Raw genomic sequence first — 14682 nt, forward strand, 5'->3', positions numbered from 1 at the left:
GGGCATGCGCCCTATGTGTATGTATATATATTACCTACTGGCGGTCGCCAGTAGGTATATATAGTTAGGATTTTTTCTCTATGGGATTTTTGAAAATTCTATGTCTAATAACTTTGGCGTTTGTGGACGGAATTGGCTGAAATTTTCAGGAAAATGGCACATTTTGTTTCTGAGCAGCCCTTGAAAATTTGGGGGGGGTTCGTCAAGGGGGGGCTGAGAAAAAAGGGGGGTCCCAAAACGTGTTTTTAACATTGAGTTTTCCATAGGGCGGTTGGCCTCACTTTTAGCCCGAACGGCTGAATGGATTTGCACGAAACTTGGCAAAATTGTAGGGACTGGTAGCCCGATGTGCCTTTTGTAGGTCTCAATATATGTGCTACAGTGGATTTTGAGAAATTAACGTTTAAAAAAAGATATATATCTGTAACAGCGGACCGGGCAGCGCTCCAGGACGCGTACTTTTCGCGCAACGGAGCTTTGTGAAGCGAAGCTGATTGGTTCTCCGGCGTCTGTCAACATTCCAAACAGTCCGTAGCGGCCGCCATCTTGTCTCTCGGTAGGATTGAGAGACAAGAGGAGGCCAAAGCCAAGGGGCAAATGACCATAAGGGGGAATAGTAGATCCTCGCTGACCCCCTACGTTTGATGTGGAGGTTTTAAAAGGGCCCCGCGGGGCAAAAAAAATAATAATAATAATAATCGAACAGCTGAATGGATTTGCACGAAAATTGTAGGGACTGGTAGCCCGATGTGCCTTTGCTAGATCTCAATATATGTGCTCCAGAGGATTTTGAGAAATTAACGTTCAAAAAAAGATATATATCTGTAACAGTGCACCGCTTCGCGTACTTTTCGCGTTACGGAGCTTTGCGAAGCGAAGCTGATTGGCTCTCCGGTGTCTGTAAACATTCCAAACAGTCCGTAGCGGCCGCCATCTTGTCTCTCGGTAGGATCAAACAGCTGAATGGATTTGCACGAAACTTGGCAAAATTGTAGGGACTGGTAGCCCGATGTGCCTTTGCTAGGTCTCAATATATGTGCTTCAGTGCATTTTGAGAAATTAACGTTCAAAAACAAGATATATATCTGTAACAGCGCTCCGCTTCGCGGAGATAAAATTATATGTGTATTACCTAGCTGTTGCTAACACCAGTTAGCGACGGCTAGTAGAAGATAGCGACCATCTTGGGCCCCACTTTGCATGTGAGTAATATTTATCACTAATGACATGCAAAGTGGGCATGCCAAGATGTTAGCGACTGGAAACAGTCGCTAACATCGCTATCTCCTATTATCAACTTTTGGAAATATTCGAGATAAGCGTGAATATCTCCAAAAGCTACCACCTGCCCTGAGCAGTTCTTAGCCATGTTATCCAATGGGAGGTGGATAATATGGCTAAGAGCATTAGCTCGGTAATGCATGAATATCGCTGAGTTTTCAGCGATATTAATGCATTGCGGTCGTTTTTTATCGTATTTGCGATAAACCTTGATAATAGCAAGGTTTATCTGCGATAATTTCTGACGGTAAAAAAATCGTTGCTAAGCATCGTTAGGGATAAATATCGCTTAACTTTGGTAATATGCCCCAACGTCTGTTAACGTTCGATTCGAAGGAAATCAGGAAGTGTTGAAAAACATTGTCTGCGCCATCTTGTCTTTTTTCAAATGCCACACTTTTGTCGTGCACGGCAGCCATTTTAGATGCCTTGACCAGACCCACTCTGTGCACGCTGTCGATCCTTAGCATGGCTCCCCACCCTCGCAAGCATCTCCCCCAGGCAGTGGTCACCCCCGCTCTCTGTCTTATGCATGGGTAATAAACCTCCCCCCATCTGCGCTGCTCTTCCCTGAGAATCACACCCTGTGCCCGCCCGACACCTCCCTTTCGCCCTATTCACTACCGCACCCTCTGTCACTCCTTTTTCTCTGTGTCCGATTGTCCAGGCTGGTCCTAGGGTATCAGCTAGCCCTGCAGATGTAGTTTATGGCCACAGCTGTAAAGAATCACCCCTCTTCAAAGGAGTTATAGTAGATCAAGGCCCACACTCTATGAGATCCGTCACAGCAGAAGCGTTGCTATTATCTGAAAACCATCCTGTATTGTGATTGGGGAGGGGACCGAGCCTGAAGCGTAAGATTCCAGGGATGACTCTTTGTATATCAAAGTTTTTACAATTATGTGTCACATTAAAAATATATAGCACTCCGACAAAGTAGTAAGATTATAAAACTTTAATAATTTATAAATATATACAAGAAAACAAAAATAGTAATAACATATAAACATTTTTAGGGAAAAACAACGAAGTAGCGGTCGGCTGTGCGAATAGTCCCAACGCAGCACAACGTCCAGATTTCCGGCGTGGGGCGTCGCGGGGGGTGGGTCATCAGTAGCAAACTGTTGTGCGAATAGTTCCAAGGCAGCAGAACGCGCTGAAATCTAGATGACACGAAAGTGATGTCTAGTAAGTTGCCACCCAGCAAATAACGGCGTGGGGCGTCGCGGGGGGTGGGTCATCAGTAGCAAACTGTTGTGCGAATAGTTCCAAGGCAGCAGAACGATGGCACCAAGGTGATGTCCAGTAAGTTGCCGCACTGGTTTTGGTATCCTACAATGCTGCTCCGAATAACGGCGTGGGGGGAGGCGGCGTGAACGGGCCTCTCCAGGTGGAGTGTCATCTGTTGTAGTGGGGCGCCCCTTTACCGTTTCAGTTGCCATTCCGTCCGTTTTTGGTCCACTGTGTCAAAAGCCGCAATTCAGCTGAGTTGCGCCCACTCTTGCGGTGCAGCGATAGGCGGCTGTCACAGGACTCTCAAAATGGCGGCAGGCTGTTTCCTTTTTGGGCCTGGTCCACTGAAATGGCCCTGGGACACCTTGGAAATCGGACGCTTGTCTGCTAGGTCTTGGACCCCATTCTCGAAAGCGTCCCCTCCGCCTTGAGAATTCATCAAAAGTTTTGGGGGCCCGACTCCTGCAGGCTTCTTGTGGGGAGCGGCTGCCATGATTGCTCGCGGAATGACCACAACTGAGCTACGAGATGGTGGTGCTCTCATGCTGACGCCAGCTTCAGTCCGAAACATCCAGAAACAAGGTGGGGCTTTCATCGTTTGGGAAAAAAAAAAGTTTTCATCCAATGAAAAGTGTTGTTTTTAGGTCATATGATCAAGCCTTCCATCATTAGGAAACCAAAAGTAAAATGAACCAATGAAAAGTTTTATAAACAAGTCACATGACCTGTTATGCGGCATAGGGTATAAAATGCGGAGAAAATACGTTGGCACGTGAGGCGGCGTCAGTAGCGGACCGATGTGCGAATAGGCCGAAGGCAATACAACGCGCCAAGATCCGGATGGCACCGAGGTGGTGTCATAGTTGAGAGTTCTGAGCAGCGGTTGCAACACTGTCTGAAGCTTATTTGCAGCTGCTGCAGCTTCACTACGCGCCAAGATCCGGATGGCACCAAGGTGGTGTCTAGTAAGGTGCACTGGTGTGGCCATCCTACAATGCTGAAAGTCGGCGTGGGGCGCCCCGTTGGCCTGTGAGTTTGCGTCAGTAGCGGACCGATGTGCGAATAGGCCGAAGGCAGCACAACGCGCCAAGATCCGGATGGCACCGAGGTGGTGTCTAGTAAGTTGCCGCACTGGTGTGGCCATCCAACAATGCTGAAAGTCGGCGTGGGGCGCCCCGTTGGCCTGTGAGTTTGCGTCAGTAGCGGACCGATGTGCGAATAGGCCGAAGGCAGCACAACGCGCCAAGATCCGGATGGCACCGAGGTGGTGTCTAGTAAGTTGCCGCACTTCTGTGGCCATCCTACAATGTTGAAAGTCGGCGTGGGGCGCCCCGTTGGCCTGTGAGATGGCGTCAGTAGCGGACCGATGTGCGAATAGGCCGAAGGCAGCACAATGCGCCAAGATCCGGATGGCACCGAGGTGGTGTCCAGCAAGTTGCAGCACTGGTGTGGCCATCCTACAATGCTGAAAGTCGGCGTGGGGCGCCCCGTTGGCCTGTGAGTTTGCGTCAGTAGCGGACCGATGCGCAAATAGGCCGAAGGCAGCACAACGCGCCAAGATCCGGATGGCACCGAGGTGGTGTCTAGTAAGTTGCCGCACTTCTGTGGCCATCCTACAATGTTGAAAGTCGGCGTGGGGCGCCCCGTTGGCCTGTGAGATGGCGTCAGTAGCGGACCGATGTGCGAATAGGCCGAAGGCAGCACAACGCGCCAAGATCCGGATGGCACCAAGGTGGTGTCCAGCAAGTTGCAGCACTGGTGTGGCCATCCTACAATGCTGAAAGTCGGCGTGGGTCGCCCAGTTGGCCTGTGAGTTTGCGTCAGTAGCGGACAGATGTGCGAATAGGCCGAAGGCAGCACAACGGGCCAAGATCCGGATGGCACCGAGGTGGTGTCTAGTAAGTTGCCGCACTGGTGTGGCTATCCTACAATGTTGAAAGTCGGCGTGGGGCGCCCCGTTGGCCTGTGAGATGGCGTCAGTAGCGGACCGATGTGCGAATGGGGCCAAAGGCAGCGCAACAATATTTTCTGATTTGAAGACCCCACAAGTCGCTGAGATGCCAAGATCCGGATGGCACCGAGGTGGTGTCTAGCAAGTTGTGGCACTGGTGTGGCCATCCTACAATGGTAAAAGTCGGCGTGGGGCGCCCTGTTGGCCTGTGAGATGGTGTCAGTAGCGGACTGATGTGCGAATGGGGCCAAAGGCAGCGCAACAATATTTTCTACAATATTTTCGGAGTAGAAGACACCACAAGGCGCTGAGATGCCAAGATCCGGATGGCACCGAGGTGATGTCTAAGTTGCGGACCGATGTGCGAATGGGGCCAAAGGCAGCGCAACAATATTTTCTGAAGAGAATACACCACAAGGCGCTGAGATGCCAAGATCCGGATGGCACCGAGGTGATGTCTAAGTTGAGGACCGATGTGCGAATGGGGCCAAAGGCAGCGTAACAATATTTTCTGTATGGAAGATACCAGTAGGCGTTGAGATGCCAAGATTCGGATGGCACCGAGGTGATGTCTAGCAAGTTGCTGTACTGGTGTGGTCATCCTACAATGCTGAAACTCGGCGTGGGTCGCCCCATTAGCCTGTGAGATGGCTGTTCTTTGGATTTGGGCCTGGTCCACTAAAATGGCCCTGGGACACCTTAGAACTCGGACGCTCGATTTTTTTTTCCTTTCCTGTACATGCAAAAAAAGGTAAATGCCCGGTACGTTACACGCTTCATCTGCCACGATGAACTCTCCAGAGGAACCGAAAAAATATATAGTTGTGGTAACTATACCATGCATCGTCATATGGAGAGGTGGCACCAATTAATTATAGTGCTGCATAAAAGAGAGATTTGGAGGAGAACCCCTGACCTGCTAGTACATTCATCAAAGAAGTGGCACTGAGAGCTTCAGAGGCAAGGGAAACGGTCCCAAATATTTAGAAGAACTTTGGAAAGATTAAAATGACATGTTTAGATTGTGGTAAATTAATTTCATGTGGACAGATGAGTGTTACTCTAATAAATACAGCATATGAACATCATCATAGTCGATGGTTGGTAGAGACATTTTGAGTATATCCTGGACCTGCCCGTCCTCGCCCAAAATGGCGCCGGAATAAATGGGACTCGTAACTCCTTGTTGTGTACTGGTTGCAGAACCTTGAAATCACGAGATACGTATGCAGTTTTGAAGCACATGGCGGGCGGGGACGAGAATTGATTGAATATTTCGACATTCCTATTGATATTAAGTTCTGATGTGTTATTGATTACTGTACTGTTGAAAGTTCGAATTAACGTCACCCATGGTACTTGCCCGCAAATGTATATCTAGATAATTTTATTGTAACTGGCCCTGTCGTATTTTAATTATAAAATGTACGTCCACCGATTCCGTAACTGTTAGACACCTTAGTTCTTGCAACCTAATGGCCCGCCCGTTACGTTCCTCTACAGTGTAAATGTCTATTCATCATATACGATTACAGTTTGCTCCGTGGCAGGCCCACGTGGTTATAGGCTCGTATTTGTATAATGAAATTTTCACAATAAAGGTTTTTAAAAGAAAACATGGTAGTAGTATATACATTGGTAAAGTTTTTAATAATAGTCACTGTTTTAGAATCATTAAAAGGCAAGTGAAATAAAGCAGACCAATTACATGAAGGGTAAAAGGTATAATACGAAGGAACGCAGTAAAGATAAATGGTCAAGGGCTGTTGTGTTTTCTATTCCTGCAACATAAAGTGATCGATAAGAATCTCATATTCAGGCGTATCGGCGACTAAGACAGCAGGTCGACCCTCTTTTGCTCAACGGCTCCATCATGGGACGAAGAAACGCTCTTTTTCTCGAAAAAAGAATATATTTTACTTGCAGGACAGTTGTAAAATTTCCGGGAAAGTACATTAGCCTGGAACATTATAACATATATTTAAGAAAAAATAATGTTCGGAAGTAATGAAAAGCGTAATTTTTAGGTGATATGACCAAGCCTTTCATCATTACAATAAGAAAAGTAAAATGAACCAATGAAAAGTTTTATTAACAAGTCACATGACTTGTTATGCTTACGTTACGCGCTGCTCGCCCCGGATGACTTCCGGATGCGCTAACGCGGCGCGTCATATGACGCATTACGCGACAACGCAGGTCCAGAATATAGTCAAAATGTCTCCACCAACCAGCGGTCGGAACACAACCCCTTTCAGCAGGCTAAATAGTTCTGTTAAATGACAACAGAAGGGACAGGCAACAAGAACCATCAGTCAAAGAGGGGAGGGCTAGTTCTTCTCTACCGGGTTAAATTGGGGCGCTACCGGAACTGATCGAATTGGTAGTCTACAGTGTTTCTGGATGTTTCAGACTGAAGCTGGGGTTAGCATGAGAGCAGCACCATTTCGTAGCTCCGTTGTGGCCATTCCGCAACCAATCATGGCAGCCACTCTTTATCGTTATTTTGGGCGGGGTGGGTGGCGGAGCCGAGCTGTTTTGCAGCCATCATTGTGTGGAGTTCAGTTCATCTCACTAGTTTTGTATTTGTCATGAGGGGTTGTTCCTAATGTTTCTATTTTAGCGAGGTCAAAAAGAGATCCCATTAGTGGCCTACTGATTTTACTCGATTCCTTTTCTTTTTTTTTACACGATTTTTCGTTATCTGCAAAGACTAAACAAAGTATTGCGACTCTGTGTTTGTTTGTAAATAGAGAATGAACCAAAGAGAACTAATTCTAAAACAGTAAATACTTGGATAACAATCAATCAAATGGAGAGAGAAGCAGGCACTACGGATTACAACGGGGGCAAAGGCCTGCGTTAACTACCTTTCACTATCTGCAAAGAGAGAGTACTCCTAATAGAAATGAGGGGGGGGGCACCATTCAAAGCAGATCAGTGTGCATAAACACGAAAATGTTTTCACTTACCACGTACTTGACATTCGACAGCTTATGATATTTGCTATTAAAAAACCATTGAAATTCACTGAAAAAACCATAGGTTATAGACCATATATAGTTAGGAATTAGCATTTACAAAACCTTGAAAATTCACTGAAAAAACCATAGGTTATAGACCATATATAGTTAGGAATTAGCATTTAAAAAACCTTATTTTACTCACACAAAACCATTGAAATTCCATATATAGTTAGTTGCACTAACTATATATCGCGCACCCGCAATCCACTGCTGATCATGTCACATATTACATCATTCATGACATGGTCAGTGACATCACTGATGACATCACTGATGACATCTCAAATGACATCACTGATGACATCACTGATGACATCTCAAATGACATCACTGATGACATCACTGATGACATCTCATTTGACATTACTGATCACATCACTGATGACATCATTCATGTGATAATACGATGAACCTCTTCAGACTCTAATATAACCTTAGATACACTCAGTGTAAACAGACACTCACAGACTGTCACTCATCCATGGAGTTACTCACACACCTAGTCAGTCATGCAAAGAATCAATCACACCTCCATTTCCTCAACTATACAGTTATACACACCTTACTTATTCAAACATATACTAACACATATTTACTCTATTATACAATCCCTGATACAAGTTCACAGTGATCCATACAGCCACTCACACATTCACTGGCTCTTATGCACAGTTATTTATATATGTCAACTCTCACATGTACTGTGTTTTACATATGTACTTACTTTGACATGCAGCACTGAGATATCCATTCACTCACCAATACACTCATGCACACAGTCAACCGCCCATACAGCTCTTTCCACATGCACTTTTGAACCCATACATCTAGTGCTCACACATCTATGCACAGAGTCATACACCTCCCAGCCACCCACACACACACTCAGTCTCCCATACAAATACTTGGGCAACCAATCAATAACCCATATAGTTACTCATATAGCTACTGATCAACACATGCAGCAGTTTACAGAACAACAGACATAATGATGCACAAATTAAGACAGTTTAGTCACTAACCCATGCACTCAGTGAGACACATTTAATCACTCACTCATACAGTCAGGCATGCACCTACTAAATCCTTCATCCAGACACTTATACATCCACTCATTCTTCAATATGTAAGACATATTTTAACTTTACAGAAACATAGTCACTGGATGTTGTCATCAGTAATGTCATCAGTGATGTCATTTGAGATGTCATCAGTGATGTCATCAGTGATGTCACTGACCATGTCATGAATGATGTAATATGTGACATGATCAGCAGTGGATTGCGGGTGCGCGATATATAGTTAGTGCAACTAACTATATATGGAATTTCAATGGTTTTGTGTGAGTAAAATAAGGTTTTTTAAATGCTAATTCCTAACTATATATGGTCTATAACCTATGGTTTTTTCAGTGAATTTTCAAGGTTTTGTAAATGCTAATTCCTAACTATATATGGTCTATAACCTATGGTTTTTTCAGTGATATATATATATATATATATATATATTACCTACTGGCGGTCACCAGTAGGTATATATAGTTAGGATTTTTTTCCTATGGGATTTTTGAAAATTCTATGTCGAATAACTTTGGCGTTTGAGGACGGAATTGGCTGAAAATTTCAGGAAAATGGAACATTATGTTTCTGAGCAGCCCCTGAAAATATGGGGGGGTTTCGTCAAGCGGGGGCCGAGAAAAAAGGGGGGTCCCAAAATGTGTTTTTAACATTGAGTTTTCCATAGGGCGGTTGGACTCACTTTTAGCTCGAACGGCTGAATGGATTTCCACGAAACTTGGCAAAATTGTAGGGACTGGTAGCTCGATGTGCCTTTGCTATGTCTCAAGATATATGCTCCAGTGGTTTTTACGAAAATTAACTTTGAAAAATATATATTGGGCTACATTGGGCTATATATATGTTAGAGCCCAAATGTAGCCCAATGTAGCCCAATGAAGCCCAATGAAGCCCAATGTAGCCCAAAGATGGCCACCAGAGACAAAAAAAAACAAATGTAGCCCAAATATCAGCCACATGTAGCCCAACTATAGCCCAGTGACAGAATGGCCCAGAGTGTTCTAAAGAACAACTAGAGCACTAACAGTCTTACTTATGACAAAAGTATGGCACACCTGAAGTCATCTTGATTGGAATAAAGTGTTAACACTTAAAACATTGAATTTGCAAAGGAACAACATGAGGGGGTTCATATTGCCATAGAAATTATGATTAGTGCTGAAGAAATAAAAATTAGGGCACATTTTGAGTGACTTCTCAAATCCTCTTATATTTCATTAAAACAATTCTGATATGCAGTCTCCCAAGATGGCCACCAGAGCAAAAGAGCCCAAATGTAGCCCAAATATCAGCCAGATGTAGCCCAACTATAGCCCAATGCCAGAATGTCCCAGAGTGTTCTAAAGAACAACTAGAACGCTAACAGTCTTACTTATGACAAAAGTATGGCACACCTGAAGTCATCTTGATTGGAATAAAGTGGTAACACTTAATACATTTAATTTGAAAAGGAACAAAATAAGCGGTTTCATTTTGCCATAGAAATGTTATATATATATATATATATATATATATATATATATATATATATATATATATATATATATAAATATATATATAACCTACTGGCGGTCGCCAGTAGGTATATATAGTTAGGATTTTTTTGAATAGGGATTTCTGAAAATTCTATGTTGAATAACTTTGGCGTTGATGGACGGAATTGTCTGAAATTTTCAGGAAAATGGCACATTTTGTTTCTTAGCGTCCCTTTAAAGTTTGGGGGGGTTTCGTCAAGTGGGGGCCGAGAAAAAAGGGGGGTCCCAAAACGTGTTTTTAACATTGAGTTTTCCATAGGGCGGTTGGACTCACTTTTAGCTCGAACGGCTGAATGGATTTCTATGAAACTTGGCAAAATTGTAGAGACTGTTTGCCCGATGTGCCTTTGCTAGGACTCAAGATATGTGCTCCAGTGGATTTTGAGAAATTAACGTTAAAAAAAATATATATATCTGTGACAGCGTCCCGGTTAGCGCCCCGGTTCGCGTACCAGACGCGTAACGGAACTTCGCGAGGAGAAGCGGATTGGCTCTCCGGTGACTGTCAACATTCTAAACAGTCCGGAGCGGCCGCCATCTTGTCTCTCGATAGGATCGAGAGACAAGAGGGGGAAATAAACGAAGGGGGAAAAGAATGAAAGGGGGCAAGGTAGACCCCTCCTGACCCCCTAGGATTGATGTGGGGGCTATTAAAGGGCCCGGCGGGGCAAAAAAGTAAAATAATTTTTTTTTCGATTTTTCGTGGTGGAAGCGCTACCCGGTACACGAACCGGGTAGCTCACCGGTAGCGTAACGGGAGTCCGCCATCTTGTGTTTCGGACAAATTTAGTCACAAGATGGAGGATAAACAATGTTGGGAATGGGTATAAGGGGGCACGGGAGACATATCCTGACCCCCTAGGTTTTCTGAGGGTGGCTGAGGAGGCCCATATATGTAAAAAAAAATGAAAGAAAAATTCATATTTTCGCACGGTTAGCGCCCGGTCCGCGCACCGGGTAGCATTCCGGAAAGCGTAACAAGGGGAAAACCAAGGGAAATATTAATACAATATTTTAGAGTGCTTTGAGGTAGGGTAGCTCTGAATAGAGCTGTTGTGTTGTGTGGGTGATGTAAGTACCAACATGTAGGTACCAATGAAGAGTCTAAAATTCAATGTACACCGTCTCCTCTGTAGATATTTTGTATGTTCTAATATGGGTTATTTAAATGTAAAGGTGTGGAAAAGCACTTCATGCTTTAAAGCAATTGTATTTTTGAACTGATTGTTCTTTCCTCTTAGTCCTCCTCTTTGGTTTTTTTTCCCCACACTCTTCTTCAGCATGATAGTTGATAAATTCGTTCCCTCAAAAAATTTATATACATAAAAAAATTATATTAAATACATATAAAATATATTTTTCCTTTAATAGAAGAATACATTTTACAGCTTTTGATATTTGCTATTAAAAAACCATTGAAATTCACTGAAAAAACCATAGGTTATAGACCATATATAGTTAGGAATTAGCATTTACAAAACCTTGAAAATTCACTGAAAAAACCATAGGTTATAGACCATATATAGTTAGGAATAAGCATTTACAAAACCTTATTTTACTCACACAAAACCATTGAAATTTGCATATATAGTTAGTTGCACTAACTATATATCGCGCACCCGCAATCCACTGCTGATCATGTCACATATTACATCATTCATGACATGGTCAGTGACATCACTGATGACATCACTGATGACATCTCAAATGACATCACTGATGACATCACTGATGAAAACATCCAGTGACTGTATGTTTCTGTAAAGTTAAAATATGTCTTACATATTGAAGAATGAGTGGATGTATAAGTGTCTGGATGAAGGATTTAGTAGGTGCATGACTGACTGTATGAGTGAGTGATTAAATGTGTCTCACTGAGTGCATGGTTTAGTGACTAAACTGTCTTAATTTGTGCATCATTATGTCTGTTGTTCTGTAAACTGCTGCATGTGTTGATCAGTAACTATATGAGTAAGTATATGGGTTATTGATTGGTTGCCCAAGTATTTGTATGGGAGACTGAGTGTGTGTGTGGGTGGCTGGGAGGTGTATGACTCTGTGCATAGATGTGTGAGCAGTTGATTCACTAGATGTATGGGTTCAAAAGTGCATGTGGAAACAGCTGTATGGGCGGTTGACTGTGTGCATGAGTGTATTGGTGAGTGAATGGATATCTCAGTGCCACATGTCAAAGTAAGTACATATGTAAAACACAGTACATCTGAGAGTTGACATATATAAATAACTGTGCATAAGAGCCAGTGAATGTGTGAGTGGCTGTATGGATCATTGTGAACTTGTATCAGGGATTGTATAAGAGAGTAAATATGTGTTAGTATATGTTTGAATAAGTAAGGTGTGTATAACTGTATAGTTGAGGAAATGGAGGTGTGATTGATTCTTTGCATGACTGACTAGGTGTGTGAGTAACTCCATGGATGAGTGACAGTCTGTGAGTGTCTGTTTACACGGAGTGTATCTAAGGTTATATTAGAGTCTGAAGAGGTTCATCGTATTATCACATGAATGATGTCATCAGTGATGTGATCAGTAATGTCAAATGAGATGTCATCAGTGATGTCATCAGTGATGTCATCTGAGATGTCATCAGTGATGTCATCAGTGATGTCATCAGTGATGTAATTTGAGATGTCATCAGTGATGTCATCAGTGATGTCATTTGAGATGTCATCAGTGATGTCATCAGTGATGTCATTTGAGATGTCATCAGTGATGTCATCAGTGATGTCACTGACCATGTCATGAATGATGTAATATGTGACATGATCAGCAGTGGATTGCGGGTGCGCGATATATAGTTAGTGCAACTAACTATATATGCGAATTTCAATGGTTTTGTGTGAGTAAAATAAGGTTTTGTAAATGCTTATTCCTAACTATATATGGTCTATAACCTATGGTTTTTTCAGTGAATATTATATATATATATAATATATATAATATATATATATAATATATATATATAATATGGTATGCAGACAAAATATCGAAATTAAAATATCGATATACAATAATATCGATGTTTTAATTTCGATAGTATAGAATATCGATGTCCAAAATATCGGTAGACAGAATATCGTTTTTTTAAGGTATGTATCTTACCAATATAGAATTTTACTAATATCGAAATTTTGTTTAGTGTTATGTATTTTATTATGTTGTTTATATGTTTGTTAAACATGTTTTGTAATGTATGTTTGAAAATTTGTAAATTTGTTTACATTTTGCGTTTTAGTATCAGAGCGGGTTGTGGGTTTATAGGGGAATAGGGTGGGAAGTAATTTAATAATAATTAATTAATTAATATATGTTTGTAAATATTTTTAATTAATAATTAATTGGTAATTAATTAATATTAATTAGTTAATTATTTAATATAATTTTGTACATATTTTTAATTAATAATTAATTGGTAATTAATTAATATGAATTAGTTAATTACATTAATTAGAGTAATTTTTTTATATATATTTTTTTGTTATTGTTAATTAATTTATTGGGAATAAATAATATTAATTAGTAAATTAAATTAATTACAGCTAATGTGCTAATATATTTACTTAATTGTTATTGTTAATTAATAATTAATTGGTAATGAAATAATATTAATTATGTAATTAAATTATTTACAGTTAATGTGCTAATATATTTCATGTGTTGTTATTGTTAATTAATAATTAATTGGTAATTAAATAATATTAATTATGTAATTAAATTATTTAGAGTTAATGTGCTAATATATTTAATTTTTTGTTATTGTTAAGTAATAATTAATTGGTAATTAATAATTATTAAGTGATTAAATGATATGATTTATTTATGTGTAGTGGGTTGTGTGTTTATAGGGGGATAGGGTGTGATATAATTAAATGTAATTAATTAAAGAGATTGTATTTTTTTTTGGTATTTATTGTTAATTAATTAGTAATTAATATGTTTTATGTATTTCATTTATAATTACATCAATTTAGTAATATTAATTGTTATTAATTGATTAATTGAAATGTATATTAATTGTCTTTTTTATATGTGTAGTGTGTTGTGTGTTAAAGGTGGAGTAGTTTGGGAATAGTAATTTTTACCCCAACGCTATCCAACGGGGAAACAACCTTTACAACGCAACTTTTACAACGCACTACCATTACAACAAAGTTTTTACAATGCAAAAACCATTACAACGCATGTGTTTAGAACGCATGTTTTTACATTGCAGGTACCTTTACAACGCATACCATTACAACGTAAGTATAGGTAAGTATATAATTATATTTTAAATTTTATATGTTTTGGTTTTTTTAAGGGGTATTTTTAGGGTTCAGTGTCAGTTTTCAGTTTTTGGGTAAAAGGGTATTTTTAGTGTTCAGGGTCAGTTTTCAGTTTTTGGGTAAAGGGGTATTTTTAGGGTTCAGGGTCAGTTTTCAGTTTTTGGGTAAAGGGGTATTTTTAGGGTTCAGGGTCAGTTTTCAGTTTTTGGGTAAAGGGGTATTTTTAGGGTTCAGGGTCAGTTTTCAGTTTTTGGGTAAAGGGGTATTTTTAGGGTTCAGGCTCAGTTTTCAGTT

The sequence above is a fragment of the Lissotriton helveticus genome, assembly GCF_964261635.1.
Source record: "Lissotriton helveticus chromosome 1_1 unlocalized genomic scaffold, aLisHel1.1 SUPER_1_unloc_17, whole genome shotgun sequence".
Classification (NCBI taxonomy): Eukaryota; Metazoa; Chordata; class Amphibia; order Caudata; family Salamandridae; genus Lissotriton; species Lissotriton helveticus.